This window comes from Struthio camelus, chromosome 1, assembly GCF_040807025.1.
Source record: "Struthio camelus isolate bStrCam1 chromosome 1, bStrCam1.hap1, whole genome shotgun sequence".
In the NCBI taxonomy this organism is placed as follows: Eukaryota; Metazoa; Chordata; class Aves; order Struthioniformes; family Struthionidae; genus Struthio; species Struthio camelus.
Window position 1 is genome coordinate 140127563 of NC_090942.1, and position 14355 is coordinate 140141917.

Genomic DNA, 14355 nt, shown 5'->3' on the forward strand with positions numbered 1-14355 from the left:
AGTTGCGCTGCCATTCACAGGGAACTCAGCAGGCTGCAGAAATTAGTAGACAGGAGCCTCATGAAGTTCAGCCAAGGGAAATGCCAAGTCCTGTACCTGGGGATGAATAAAAAAGCATGTGCTAGTGCAGGCCGGGGGCTGACTGGCTGGAAGACAGCTTTGCAGAAAAAGATCTGTGTCTCAGGGTGAACAAGAAGTTGCCCATGGGCCAGCAATGAGCTTTTGCTGCAAAGAAGGCCAACCGTGTCCTGGGCTGCTATAGGAAGAGCATCCCTAGCAGATCAAGGCTAGTAATCGTTCCTCTCTGCTGAGCCCTTGTGAGACGTATCTGGAGTGCTGTGTCCAGTTCTGGGCTCCACAGTATAAGAAAGACATGGACATAACGCAGCAAGTCCAGAGAAGGGCCTCAAAGTTGATTAAGGGATGGGAGCATCTGACATAAAAGGAAGGGCTGACAGAGCTGGAAGTGTTCAGCCTGCAGAAGAGAAGGCTTGGGTGCATCTTGTCAATGTTTATAAATATCTGATGGTAGACTGTAAAGAAGGCAAAGTCAGACTCTTCTCAGTGGTGCCCGGTGACAGAATGAGAGGCAACGGGCACAAATTTGAATACAAGAAAATCTGTTTAAACAGAAAAAAAAAAGTTTTACTGTAGAGGTAACTGAACAGTGAAACAGGTTGCCCAGAGAGGCTGTGGGGTCTGCATCCTTGGAGATATCAAAAACCTAACTCGACATGGCCTTGAGCTCTCACTGACTCCGCTTTTAGCAGGGAGGTTGGACTATATGGTCTCTGTGGGTGCCTTCCAACCACAACCATTCTGTGGGTCTATATATGCTTACAGGAAAACTCAAGGAGGAGATGAACTTCCAGCAGTGGATGAGGCTTGACTCAGGGATAACCTGAGAGAACTTGACCCATACAAATCCATGGGACGAGATGAGACCTAACAGGCTGTATCCAAAGATGCTCGGAGAGCTGACCAATGAGTGAGTGAGGCCGACCAACGAGTGAGTGAAGTCTTTCTCTATCTTCTTTGAAAGGCCATGGAGCCTGGGGGAGGTCCTTGAAGTCTGGGAAAATGTAAATGGTAAAGGTAAATCAATCTTCAAAAAAGTCAGTCTAAGAAATCACAGGTCTGATAGCCTCATTTCAGCCCCTGGAGAAATCATGGAGCTAGTTCTTGTGGAATACATTTTTAGGCACATGAAGGAGAAGGTGACTGGGAGCAGTCAGCATGAGTTTACCAAGGCTATAGTATGCCTGACCCACCCGATGATTGTCTTTTTTTGATAAAATGGCTGGATTTATGGACTGGGAAAGAACAGTGGATGTCATTTACCTACACTTTATCCTGGCTCCACACAGTCTCCAACAATATGCTTGCACATAAGTTGGAATATTATGCTCTGAAAGGGTGGACAACTAGAAGAGCAAAAACTAGTCGGATGGGTGGGCTCAGAGGGTGGTGGCTGATGGGTCATAATCTACCTGGATATCCGTGATGAGTGTGACACAGACCTGTCCCGGCACCCGTGTTGTTTAATATCTTTAGCTAAGACCTGAAGGAAATGACAGAGAGCACGCTCATCAAGTTTGCAGATGATAGTAAACTGGAGGGACCAGTCAATGTGCCTGAGGGCCATCCAGAGGTACCCAGACGGGCTGGAGGAATGGGTCAAAAGGAATATTATGAAATTCAACAAGGCCAAATGCCATATCCTGCCCTGGGTACAAAAGAGGCCCCGCAACAACACAAGCTGGGGACAGAGGGGCCAGGGAGCAGCTCTGCGGAGAATGCCTTGGGGTCATGGTGGGCAGTGAGCTGAACATGAGCTGGTGGTGTGCCCTGGCAGCAAAGTGAGCAACAGCACCTGGGCTGCATGGAGAAGAGCATAATCCTGTAGACTGAGGGAAGGGATTATTCACCTCCATACAGCACTCATCAGACCACCTCTAGAGTATTGCTCCCCAGGGCAAGAAAGATATGGACAAGCTGAAGCAAGCTCAGCAGAGGGCCTCCGAGGTGGGGCTGGAGCACTTGTCCCATGGGGAGAGGCCGAGGGAGTTGGGCTTGCTGAGCCTGGGGAAGGGACGACTTCGGGGCACAGAACAGCCCCCCAAGCGCCTAGGAAAAGATGGAGCTGGGCTCCCCACAGAGAAGTGTGGCAGAATGGTGAGAGATAAGGTGGATAAACTGAAATGAGAGAGGTGCTGAATGTGTATAAGGATAAATATTTTCCCTGTGAGAATAGTCAGATACTGGAGCAGGTTGCCCTGAGAACTGTGACATCTCCATCCTTGGAGGTTTTTGACTCGACAAAACCTGAAGCAGCCTGGATTGACCTGAGAGCTGGCCCTGCTTTCGGGTAGAGACCTCCTGAGGTACCTTCATGCCTAGATGAATGTGACTCTGTGATAGGGAAGATCTTATGGTCTCTGGCTCTCTACAGTCCTTAACACAGCTTGGTTGCATGGATGGGCAGTCACATGCTGTCAGACTCTGTTCTCTCTGTTTAGGCATGGCATTTCCATTCATAGGAATCCCATGGTACAACTTTGCAAACCACCTTATTTCATTTACTTTATTTGATGCTTCTTGTAATATATTCAGAGTATTTTCCAGTGAAAAAATCTATTCTGTCATTTCTATATAATTTGTGCACTGTTACTAGCATCCTTCTGAAATTCTATCCTGCCTCTGCTTTCTAAGTTATCTACAAAGTCAATACACTTCTTTAATCCAGGCACTTCACATCATCCATTTTAGCTTTCAGACTTCCTTTCCAAATCTGTCTCCTCAAAAAGGCCATACTTAGCCACTAAAAATTAGTCTATTTAGTTCAGAAGCGTCGAAATGCCTCACTGATATCCATGGAAGCTGCTGTCTGTGACTGAAAATAAATTTCTCAGGCACTGAGCTAGGGATTTTAGGCATTCATGTCTGGCAGAACAAAGATAATAATAATAAAAAAGAACATATAGAGATTTTGTACACATTACTTTGCACAGAATCTCACCCTTCAAGCTAAGCTGCAAATTTGGCACACCATGGGCAATAAGGGTTTTATAAGCTACATCTCAAAACTAAACCCCGTAGGCTTGGGTTTAAAGACACTATGAAGCCCTTCGTAGGTTCCAGCTTTAAAAAGTGAAGTGCAATACTGCCTTCCAAAAATGTTTCCTCATTCAGAAGTGGTAAGATTAGTACATAGCTAATAAATACACAGCATTTGTATATTTCTATATAGGAAAAGGTTCAATTTTATCACTTTGAAAATATATGCACAGTTGTAGCTATTATTTACAATTTGATATCCATTTCTAGAGTATACACTACTTACAATAGTACTTGTTCATATAAAAATGGCCTTTATCAGAACATATGTAATACTATATGGCAATTATAAAAGAGAAGAAAATATTTAAATGGTAACTTATCGGTAAAACAGTATGCCTGGAGTGCTTGTAGGTAAAGTTTGAGTATACGGTTCTAGAAAAAGGTGATGATAAAACTGGTCAATATATTATGCCAATAACTTTCTAAATCAGATATATCATTCTGTGGCTGGCATAGAACAAAACATATACTTTTTTGACCAATACTTTTTATTTGTTTTTGTTTTATGAATTCCTTATACCATACCATTATGTTGCTTGACAAATATTTAGTGTGGGAATTCCAGCTTGCTGGGATTTTTGTCTTTGCTTTTGTCTTTGCTTATTTCTTCCTGCACACTGTGTGGAAGAATGAAGACTCACAGGAAATAATGAGGTAGTTTGTAAACCTGTCAGAAAAGATAGAATTAATCTGGCAGTGGTCTGCTGAAGGGGCAGGTGAGGACTACAAGGGCCTCATTTCACCTCTGCAGCAGAATCCTTGTTTCTACATCAAGCAATGTTTTTACATGCATAGGTAAATCTCAGAGTCTGATGTTTCTTCTCTGCACAAATTCACGATTCCCAAACAATACGCATATGTAGGAGGCTTGAAGTAACACCTGAATTCCCCTCTTCCCTAAATCCCTAGTGAAGCTTCCACAGCTGCTATGCATATTTCCCTCTTTCTGCCTCTTTGCCAGGAGTGCCAGTGTGTAACCTCTGCAACAGATGTGATACTCCATCTCCAGCATTCCTATTCTTTGCCTCCTTGTCTGCTTGGGACCCCTTGGAGAAGACTTCTTCAGGATAAAGGTGTGCCAAAAGCCCATAAGGGCTTGTTACCTTCTTATTTTTATTCTGTATGATTCTTAGCAGTAACAGCATGTATTTGAGAATATATTCATCAGCAAAGTGAGACTTTAATATTAATGCTTTGTGTATTTTATTTTCTTAAGAGGAACTGAGGAAAACAGTCCATTACTAGCCTTTATGTCTGTTAGTTTGCTACAGGGAGGTAAGACAGACCTTCTACATCTGTTATTCTTCTTTACTTTTCATGGGGGAGACAGAAGGCTTGTTGGCTTTGTTGCTGTTCTATTTTTCCCAGTAGCATGCTCAGGAGACGCATCTTCTGAGGAGAAGGCTATGAAAATGAGAGGAAGTAGAAAGGCTATGAAAGGCAAGGGAATTGATTTTGTACTAACCCGTGAGGACAGCTTCCCAATGGGAAGATAATCTTTGGAGGGAAAGCTACTATATGTTACTTAAACCATTTGGGTGCTCAGATAATTCTAACATTACTTGTATTAAAAGTTTCCGGGTAAGTCATTGCCTATTATGAGTAAGGCTAATCCATTTCATTATTTTACTATTTGGCATGCATTATCAAGATTTGGTTGCAACTATTGCTGATTCCCATTGGATACTTGATGATTCATCAGCTCTGTGAAGAACAAAACACCATCAGGATGGCTATAACTTTTTGTCTTGCAATGTTCGCAGGGCTCAGCCTGAATAGAATTTTGCTTGACCTTTGCTTGACACAGATGCTCAGAACCCTTGTTTCTTATGGTTCAACCAGTATCTGCTCTTTACTTAAGAGCAACAAAGACAGATGAATCTTTATGAATTCTTATAGGTTTGAGTGATACAAGCACTGTACACTTGACTTTATCGTTTTATTAACAGCTCTTAGAAAAAAGTTTAAAACCCTAGTCCTATGCCATAGTCTCATTTTCTCAGTTCCTTGAAGACTGCCATAATAGTAATTATTTTAAAAAATTGATCTCTGCAATTTAATAAGGATCTTCACAGCTGATTTATACTTTAGAGAGGAGAAAGTTGAAGAGTTGATCCTATAGAGAATAAGTAAATGGGTTATGACTAAGGCAACAATATGAGTTTGTCAAGAATAAGTCTTATAAAGCAAATCAAATGTCCTATGACAGGACAGTGATTTTGTGGGTGACAAAGGAAGCAGTAGATGTCATACATATTAACCTTAATAAGATTTTAAGGATAGAATTTAGAGGAAAGTAGCAAAAGCCTTCAGAAGTCTAGAAACCATGACCTTCAAGGAAGAACTGAACAAACTGAGGTTGTCTGGCACTAGGAAGAGAACATTGAACAAGACGTATGAGAAAAATAGAAAAGTATATGAAAGGCTGATACAAAGAAGAAGGAACTAAACAGCTTTCCAAACACACTGTCTATAAGACAAGTCACGGCTTAAACTGAAGCAGAGAAGGCAGACAGGAGGAAAAACGAGAAAAGCAAAGCTAGTTAAACACTGGGATGTATTACTGGATGGAGAAATGAGATCTCCATCACTGGAGAGTTTCAAGGCCAGGTTAGACAAGCAGTGACCAAGAGGGGGACATCTGTAGTTGATCTTGCTTTGCAAAGGATTGATGAAATGATGATATCTTAAGACATCTCCTGGCCTTTTGATTCTATGATACATATCTTTGTCTTTAGGTGCTGCAAATAGTCGTCCAGCTGAACTCTTTTTAGCAGAATACACTTTTTAAAAGCAGTTTTGAGTTGATAAAAATGTCTTAAGAGTGTCTTTTCCTCCAGAGATGCTTTTTTTTTACTGCTGCATGGTTGTATATTGCTGTTTTGCTTTAGTTTAACCATCTCATTGTTTTCATGGAATCAGGCTACTTTTAAATGAGGAATTGTCTTTCAAACATTTGTGAAGCTTTTAGTAAGAAGAAAACATTCTATACAAAAATATGGCAGTTAGTAAAACTGGCAACTTCATGTAAGAATTACGGGTACCTGGCTGGAACTTTTTCTTCTGTGATTTCACTTATAAGAAAGTATCAGAGACCTTAGGAATTCTATTTTTCTCCCTGAAGAAGTCATGCAAGGGCTATGGGAATAAAAGCTACCAGCATAGCCTCCCGTTAATTAGCTTCCGCCTTTTCCTAAGGATGAGAGATAGTACAGTTACTTTACTTACTCTGTTCATTATCTTTCTCCTGAGCCTGTAAAGCAATAGGATAATGATTTCATTTGTATGATGGTGATATCTGTCCAGCAGGAGCAAGTCTGAGAGCATCAATTTATTTCCCAAAAGCCATCCATTACTTAATCATAATGACTTAAATATTAGGATTCAGTTGAGTCAGATACCATATCCACACTATGCAATTCTGTCTTGAGTCTTTATTAGGCAATATTTGCATTATTTGTACGTAACATTATATTTATGTGCTTCGGATCCCTCCCTCTCCTGTATCATATTTCTATAAACACTCTAAACACGGGCAAATATTGCAGAACAATATCTGTAAATGTTCATTCAGTAAATTGTTCACTTTCCTATGTGCTTTTAAAAGTGTATTGAATAACAGATTGTGAGTAAGAAATTTTTAAGATAGTACTGCTTACATTCTTTGCACATAAATTTGCAAACAGAGGCTTACACAAATACATATGAACACAGGAAATATATCCATCTTGAAAGCCCTTTATGGACTTAATAACCCTTTGAACTAAGGAGAAGGTACAACATATGTGATTTAGATTATCAATAACACAGTACACATAACTAATAATAGGACTGATTGTCATAGCAATTAATTCATAAGCACCTCAGAGGTTGAGCAAACGCTATGAAAAACCCACTTCTGGATGATTCATAAACAGAAGAGGGAAAACAGATAGCAATCATTGTCCTCTGAAAGAAGTTTTTCTAACTCTCATACTGCACTTCTTGTCTACTTCACTCCTCCTTTTGTATCCTGGTTCCCTTAGCCACAGCAGGGACCCTGTTTTGTCCAGTGCATGGAATTGGAAGGAGGTGCTCCTGGGTAGATCTTAAGTGGAGCTCATCCATGGTGCGTGAGAAAGATAAAGCCAGGAAAAAGCTCAAAGCTCATGATTATATTACCTGATCAGGAGAATAGAACATGGATGGAGGATTGTATGAAGGTCAACAACATCTGAAAAAGAGATTAAGAAAGCAAAAAAGCATAGAAAGTGATTAAAAGGAATAAAAAGAGAATTTACTAACACATGAGGAAATTGATCATGAGAGATATTTGGGGCTCATTACAATATTATCAAAAAAAAAAAAAGAATTGCATTCAAGTATAGATATAAACAATGATACAGTAAGAGAGGCAAATAAAATATCAAAAAATTATCAGTTAAAGTAAAGGAGAAAAATATATTTAAAACCCAGCTAGAAAGAGGTGACATTAAAGAATACAATAATAGAAAATTCACTAGCTCTTATAAGAAAAGACATCAATAGTATATTAAAACTTAAAAAATGGGAAAAGTTACATTGCATAAGATTTGATTCTTCGAAGATGTGTTGATGTAAGCAATCCCATTTTAATATATGGGAACATTTATGTGAGTAAAAGCACTCATGTCAGCAAGACCTTAAAATATTAGCTATTTTAGGGGTATTTACTCAGGATTCTCTAACCCCTCATATTTTAAGTTGTTTCTTCCACTCATTCAGCTCCATTAGTATTAGCAGCAGTAAGAGCATCAGCCGATGTGCTGTAACTAGTTAAGCTGTAGTAAACAACATTTTTTGGCACTTTTTGTATACTGTTTATGGGTGGCAGAAGAGCTACCAAGCTGAGATTGTCCTCACACTTGTTCCATGATGAATTCCCCAGAGCCATTAGGAAGAGGCTGCTGCAGTGCAAACACCATCACCCCCTAGCCAGCACCTTGGTGGCTGTCTCTTAGGCACAAAAAAGCATGTTAGATTCTTCCCAGGCTTTTGTTTGGAAGAGAGGTACTCCAGTACCTTCATGGAGAAGTCGTTTGGGATACTTGCATCTGACCTGGGTGTGAAAGGGGTTCATGGGACTTACACATCTGGCCTGGACAGCCTCTGTTGGTGCCTGGCAGCTATCATTCTGTTGGTACATACACTCAAAACCTCTGAAAGCAAGCTTGGGCCCTTTCTCCAGCCTAAGTGTAGGAATGTATGTCTTCATGTTGATGTGCCATTGCATATGGATTTTTTTGCCATTGCACACCCTGCCCAGAGCTACCTTTTCCACCTGCTCAAGGCCTCGCTTGTGAAGAATGGTTACTAAACTGGGGCAGGATGACCTTACTTCTCACAGCAGCTTCAATGTCAGTGTGCCTTGGGCTTTTGCTGCCCGCTTTGATGAGATTGACATTAGCAGAGACAAGTGACCACTGAAGCAGTGTCTCTTGACAGCACCATATTGACAGAAAGAACAAATAGCCAGAAGGGTGGAGTTGTCAGGGTGGGTAAATGTAGTATCTCTTCAGCCCCATCACTCCTTGCCCATGATACCGCACATCCCAACTGGTTATGGGCAGGCAGCAAATAGTCCCCAGCTTTTGCTCCTTTGAGATTAAGGGCCGGTGGGGCCCTCACTGATCAGGCAGTGAGATGACCTTTCTGACTCCCTCTCATTGTTCATATAAATCCACCACAGAGCAGATAGAGTGGTATAAAGGAGAAAATTGTTGCCAGCATCCACCAGGAGGTTCCTCATTAACTTACCTGAGCACCCACAATTTGTACATAATTATGTGGGCATCACACCTGTTCAGCACTTGTAGGCAGACTACCCAGCTCCCTTTCACCTACTTCTCATGCAGTTTCTTTTGGTACTCTTGCCCCACTTCTGTCTCTTTTGGGGACTTTTGCCCCACCTGCTCTAATGGGGAGTGGGGGGAAAGATGATGAACAGATGTCTGGTCCCTTACAATGTTTGGTAGAAATTTATGATGCTTCCTGTCATTTCTGCCATTATTCTGTGTGGGTAAAATCAATGATGCTTTCTCACTTGGTAGAAGCATCTCACACATGATATACAGGAGTTATCGGCTCACTGTACATGATCTGAAATCTAACAAACAGCTACACTTCTTTCCCCTTGTTTCTCTGCATCACAGCTAGCTTCTCCCTAACTGGTTAACATTATGCAGTTACAGTTAGACCACTTGTTCTCAGCTTGCATTTACCTTCAAAGTTAAATACTACCTATTTTACTATGCATCTTCTATTTGAGATCTAAAAGGGCCTTGTATGCCTCCTCTATATTTTTTCAATCAATTCAGCAAAATGTATCACTTCACCCTATAAATCTTGCCAGAGAGCCATTTTGTCATTCATATAAAGAAAATAATCTTTCTATCCACTAGGTAAAATTAAATTTCCATTTCCATACCTCACAATTATACCTTCTACATAAAAAAAAGTAAATATAAAGCTAGCTAAGATTCAGGAACATTACGTTAGCTACAAATATATGTGAAACACACAGTTAACATCCCTGGCACCATAACATTACAGCATTGTCGTGATAGAGATTTCTGATTTTAGCAAGGTTATGATTAAAGTTTACTTCAGTTCAGCCAACACTGTGTTACTGGCTTGAGGAAAATGCATGGTGGAATAGAAGCCCTGCTCAATACTCTGCTTAGTGTCTTTTACCCCCCCATTTTAGGTGATTCCTCCTCTGTGACAGATAAGAAAGATAGTAAAAAGGGGGCAAAATTACTTGGGATTTTACATTTGTTCCATACTTTAATTTCTAAAAACAGATCTGGATTATTTATGCCACCAATTTCCCCTGCAGTTTCTGCCAAGAGATACTCATAACATTATGAATTGCTGAACTGATCATATGAAAAAGCATTTCAGTACTGAGCATTGTTATGCATTTACTGTGGCTCTCCATCATGAAAAACTACATGGAGGCTCTATTAAATAATAATGGACCACTGGTTTTTTTTGTAGATAACTACTACACCAGAAAACTTCTGAAATTCCTCATTTTGGTATCTTTCCAGGGCAAGATAATGGATATTCCCACATCATATCATTACTAATCACAGAACTTCTCCCCCTAATAGGATAACAGGATCTAACACCAAGAGAGCTTTATTTTTCAAAGGTACCATCTTGTAAGCAGCTAAGCATTTTGTTTTGCATGAAAGGCTACATTCGTTCATGTTAGCGTTTACTTTAAGAGGTTTAGTCCGACCAGCTACATCAGTGATTCCAACATTACTCTAAAGGTAATGTTGCTTTTCTAGAATGGCATCAGACTTGGCTCTGGGAGTTCACAAGCCACATCTGCACACTAACTGAAATTACAGTGGAAAAAATAATGCTATTATCTCCATTTGACCTGTGGGCCTCCCTTCACCTCACCCCACTCGCTATTTTGTTCATTTGCATCACTCACAGATCAAACCTTCCAGATAGGGCAGAGGGAATATGGTCCATCACCTCTGGTCCCTGACTGCTGAATCCCACCACCAGGCAGCATGTTGGGAATTTTGTGCAGTGCTCAGAAGACAGTGGAGGCAAAGCTATCTTGCCATGCCAGGGTGTTCAGGGTAGCTCTTTCTGAGCTAATGGTAAATTTCCACTCTGCTGTCTGAACTCCCTTACCTGTTACTGTAGGTCCTTGGACATCTTTTTTCCCTAGTAAAGGCACTGCGGCATGATCGGGTGTTTCCACCGTGCCTTGTCCTCCATTCTTCAAAAGATATCCTCTGTGGTCTGTCTGAAGCTACCTTGGGCTTTTGTGGTAGCAATAGGCTGTGCATATTGCTGAGTCCACGCATCCTCTGTTGGAGGAGCAACAAAGAGCGGGGAGTTTCCTCTATCTTGAATTTGAATAGGCTTGTATAGAAAGTATAGACTTTTTGTCCAAGTTTAGTCCTGCCATGGAACGACGCTTGGGGCCCACAACAAAAACAGCAGCTGCTTGGGCATTGACTGCAGACACTTGACAGGTAGAAGGAAGGTTAGTATTGTTTAACGCTAGCCTGTATGAAATTACCTTCAAGTGTGGATGAAGCTCCTCTATAGCTAGATTTTTCACAAAATGGCAAACTCTAAAGATAAAAGAAATACTAACAGCATCCTGTGCTATTTTCTTCTAATATTCTTGAGTAATGCTGAACTTTCAGAGAGGTTTGCTGGCGTTAATCTCAGAAAATACTTGGACAGTAGTATGGTGAAATGTTTTAATAGAATAAGAAAGATTGAGTAGAAAATATATGATAATGATTTTACTGAGCATATTGTACGAGACTCGATTCCCTTCATTACCGTGACACTGGTACCAGTTTGTGAAACTTGGAAGATGCTTAACAGAAACTTAAAAAACATAATGGTAACTCTGAAGAATTTGAGTATAGAAATATTTTGTGGGAAATGAGGCATTTCTGTTACCCCAGGTTAACACAGAAACATAAACAAATACAGAAGAGGGCGTGTCATCTGCAGTCTACTAGCATGTGCTAAGTGTAAGTAAGGACATGATTTATAATTACTTCATCTTTTTGTCTGGGTTTAATGACCTCCAGATTAACTACACTTGAAGCCTAATTTTTTAGGTGTAGGAGCTGAAGCCATTGTTGCTATCAACATGTAAGGAAAAATACAAAGCACTGTGGCCTGAAATAATTTTAAAACTGTTTACCTGACTGTGAAGGGAATAAGAAAACATCAGGGAGACTGGTCTTTGAAAAATGTTTTTCTAATACCATGGAAAGTAAGACATTCCAGGTGTCCAGGTGGCAGGTGACATTTTACTGTTCAATGCTATCTCATCAGCATTACCCACATTAACTTCTTGTTGCCTGTTCAAGCTTGGCCTGCAATGCTGGTCTACAGCCATATCTATGGTCTGCTGAAATTGTTAAGAAAAAGTGCATGCTAAGAGATCTGAAAGCTCTTCTCACCCAAAAGGTCGAAGTGTCTGATCCTTTCCCACGGCTGTGTTTGAACAAGATATTGTACGCCTTAGCTCCACCTTTAAACCCCTGGTCTGATTTTCTGGGAAGGAAAGCAAAGTGCATAAGATGGAAAGGAACAGCAGGGAACTCCAGCAGTCTACCAGTGTGGATGTCTGAGGGACCACAGTTGTGCTGCATGCCCACAAAAACACTTGCCTTGCATCTTTCCCTGACTTTGGTGTCTTGACTGGGGATAGCGCCCTTCATCTTTTATCTACTGTTACACTTAAAAGAATTTGAGATAATTAATGCTATTGCTGGCAAGGATTTAGTATAGCTTAAACTCATGGAAAGCAGGACCGGTTCATAAGTTCTCCTTAGAAAACCGTAGTCACCACAACACCAGCACGGATCCAAGGTACCATATCAAAAATCAGTGATCTATATTTGCGGCTATTTTTTCAACCTGAAAAGCTCACTGTGACAGGACAACCAGATAAAATTGCAGATGGGCCTTTAAGAAATTAGTTTGGGAACAACTGTGGCTTGAGCAAGTCATAAAATGGCCAGAGGTGCTAGTATTCGAATTCAAAATGCACGAAACCACTGCTTTCTCTGTTGATGTAAAGAATAACCATGTATTGAACCAGACTATTTGCTTTTCATCTATCTGTCACACTTTCACCATAGAGCTCACAGAAAAGTCATTAGAGATTGACACATCTCTAAGTTCTTACATGACCTCTGTCTCCATGAAATCCAAGTGCTCAATTACCACCTGTAAATTAAGATATAACTTTTATCAGGGATATCACAAATAATTCCTTCATGCAATTTTGGAAAAGATAACCACTGCTCCAATCTTTTTTTTCTGCTAACATTTTCCTGAAAGGCAGGTTTAAATGCATATGTTTAAAGAAGAAGAAAAAGTGTGGACAAAACTTCTGAATGTGCCATCAAGTCACGTGAAGTGGAGACTACTGCCGTGACAATGGAAGTGCACTGCAGCCTGGGTTATGAGCACGACTCTCTGTGAGATGAATATTGTCAGAATTACTGTGCTCCTCAGACAAAGCTATTACATCAGATCCCAACATCTTCATTTTTCAAGGTAAGGGAGATTAAGAACTGACATTTCAAAACCAAGTCAAAGAACCTACTGATTAAACACTAATCCAAACTGTCCCCTCTCTGCTATCACCGAGGAGGAGAGATAGCTGTATTAAAAGGGGAGCATAATTCTGTTGAGGGATTTGCTGAGTCCTTACAAATTTCTCAAGGTTATGATATTACAGTTTGCAGTGAAACATGGAAGTCTAGTTCTGGTTTGTTCCAGTATGAAAACAGATAATACTAGATACTCCATTTTAGTGATAGCTAGTTAGCTCTGTGCATGTAGATCACATACTCTCTCATAAATTTTAAAGTTCAATGATAATATACATTTACAAATTTGTTCAAGGAAATCTTGAAAAGCAGCTTTTAACCACTTTTAATCTAAGTAGCTTTTAACCACTTTTAATCTGACTAAACTAGCAATATTAATAGTCCCTCTTTTCTTAAAGGTAGGATACAGCCCTCTGATACAGGAGCATATTTTGACAGCTGCATCGATACACCTAGTTGTTTCAGCTGTATTGCAACAAAATTATTATGGTCAGCTTTCTAGCACCATTATTCTAGGGACTAATTATGCAAATAGTAAAGTTTGGAAAACTGGATGCTAAAATAATTCTCTGGCTTCACATCCACGTTATATATAGTTAAAAGCTCCACAATTGCTTTCTATTAAATGCATTTATGCATTATAGTGTTTTAAAAGAGAAATCCAGATTTGTTGCAAATTTGGTCCTACTGCAGTGCATGGTTGCCCTCTGCACTGCATTTTAGTAATATCATTGGCAGGAATCTTACACTACTTCAGGGCTTCAAATAGATTCATAGCTATAAAACCAAGTAGACATGGGAATAACATCAGGTCAATATATTTAAAACAATCCTTAGCAAAAAAAAAAGAAAGAAAGAAGGAAAAAAATAATATAGAGTCTTTCATTTGATTTAATTCAACTCACTGCACTTGCATTTTTCCAAGAAAATGTTGGGGTTTTTTATCTCAACTAAAACCAGAAACCACGGTAATATCAAGAGGCGTTTGAAATATTACCCTCAAAGACAATGTTCATGTTTTCTCATTCTTATTGCAGATCTACCGTTGGAGCAAATGCCAAGGGTCTGGAGTTGAGCTTCCCCCTCAGCTTTGGAG

At 40.1% G+C, this 14355-nt stretch overlaps 1 long non-coding RNA gene across 1 annotated transcript in view; it reads right to left on the bottom strand.

Moving 5' to 3' along the window:
- LOC138062325 (uncharacterized) overlaps nt 1-14355 on the bottom strand; it is a 63447-nt gene that overhangs the window by 17443 nt on the left and 31649 nt on the right. Inside the window, exon 2 of the long non-coding RNA XR_011136378.1 lies at nt 7282-7333. This is a non-coding gene — a long non-coding RNA (uncharacterized lncRNA). The remainder of the gene's footprint in view (nt 1-7281; nt 7334-14355) is intronic.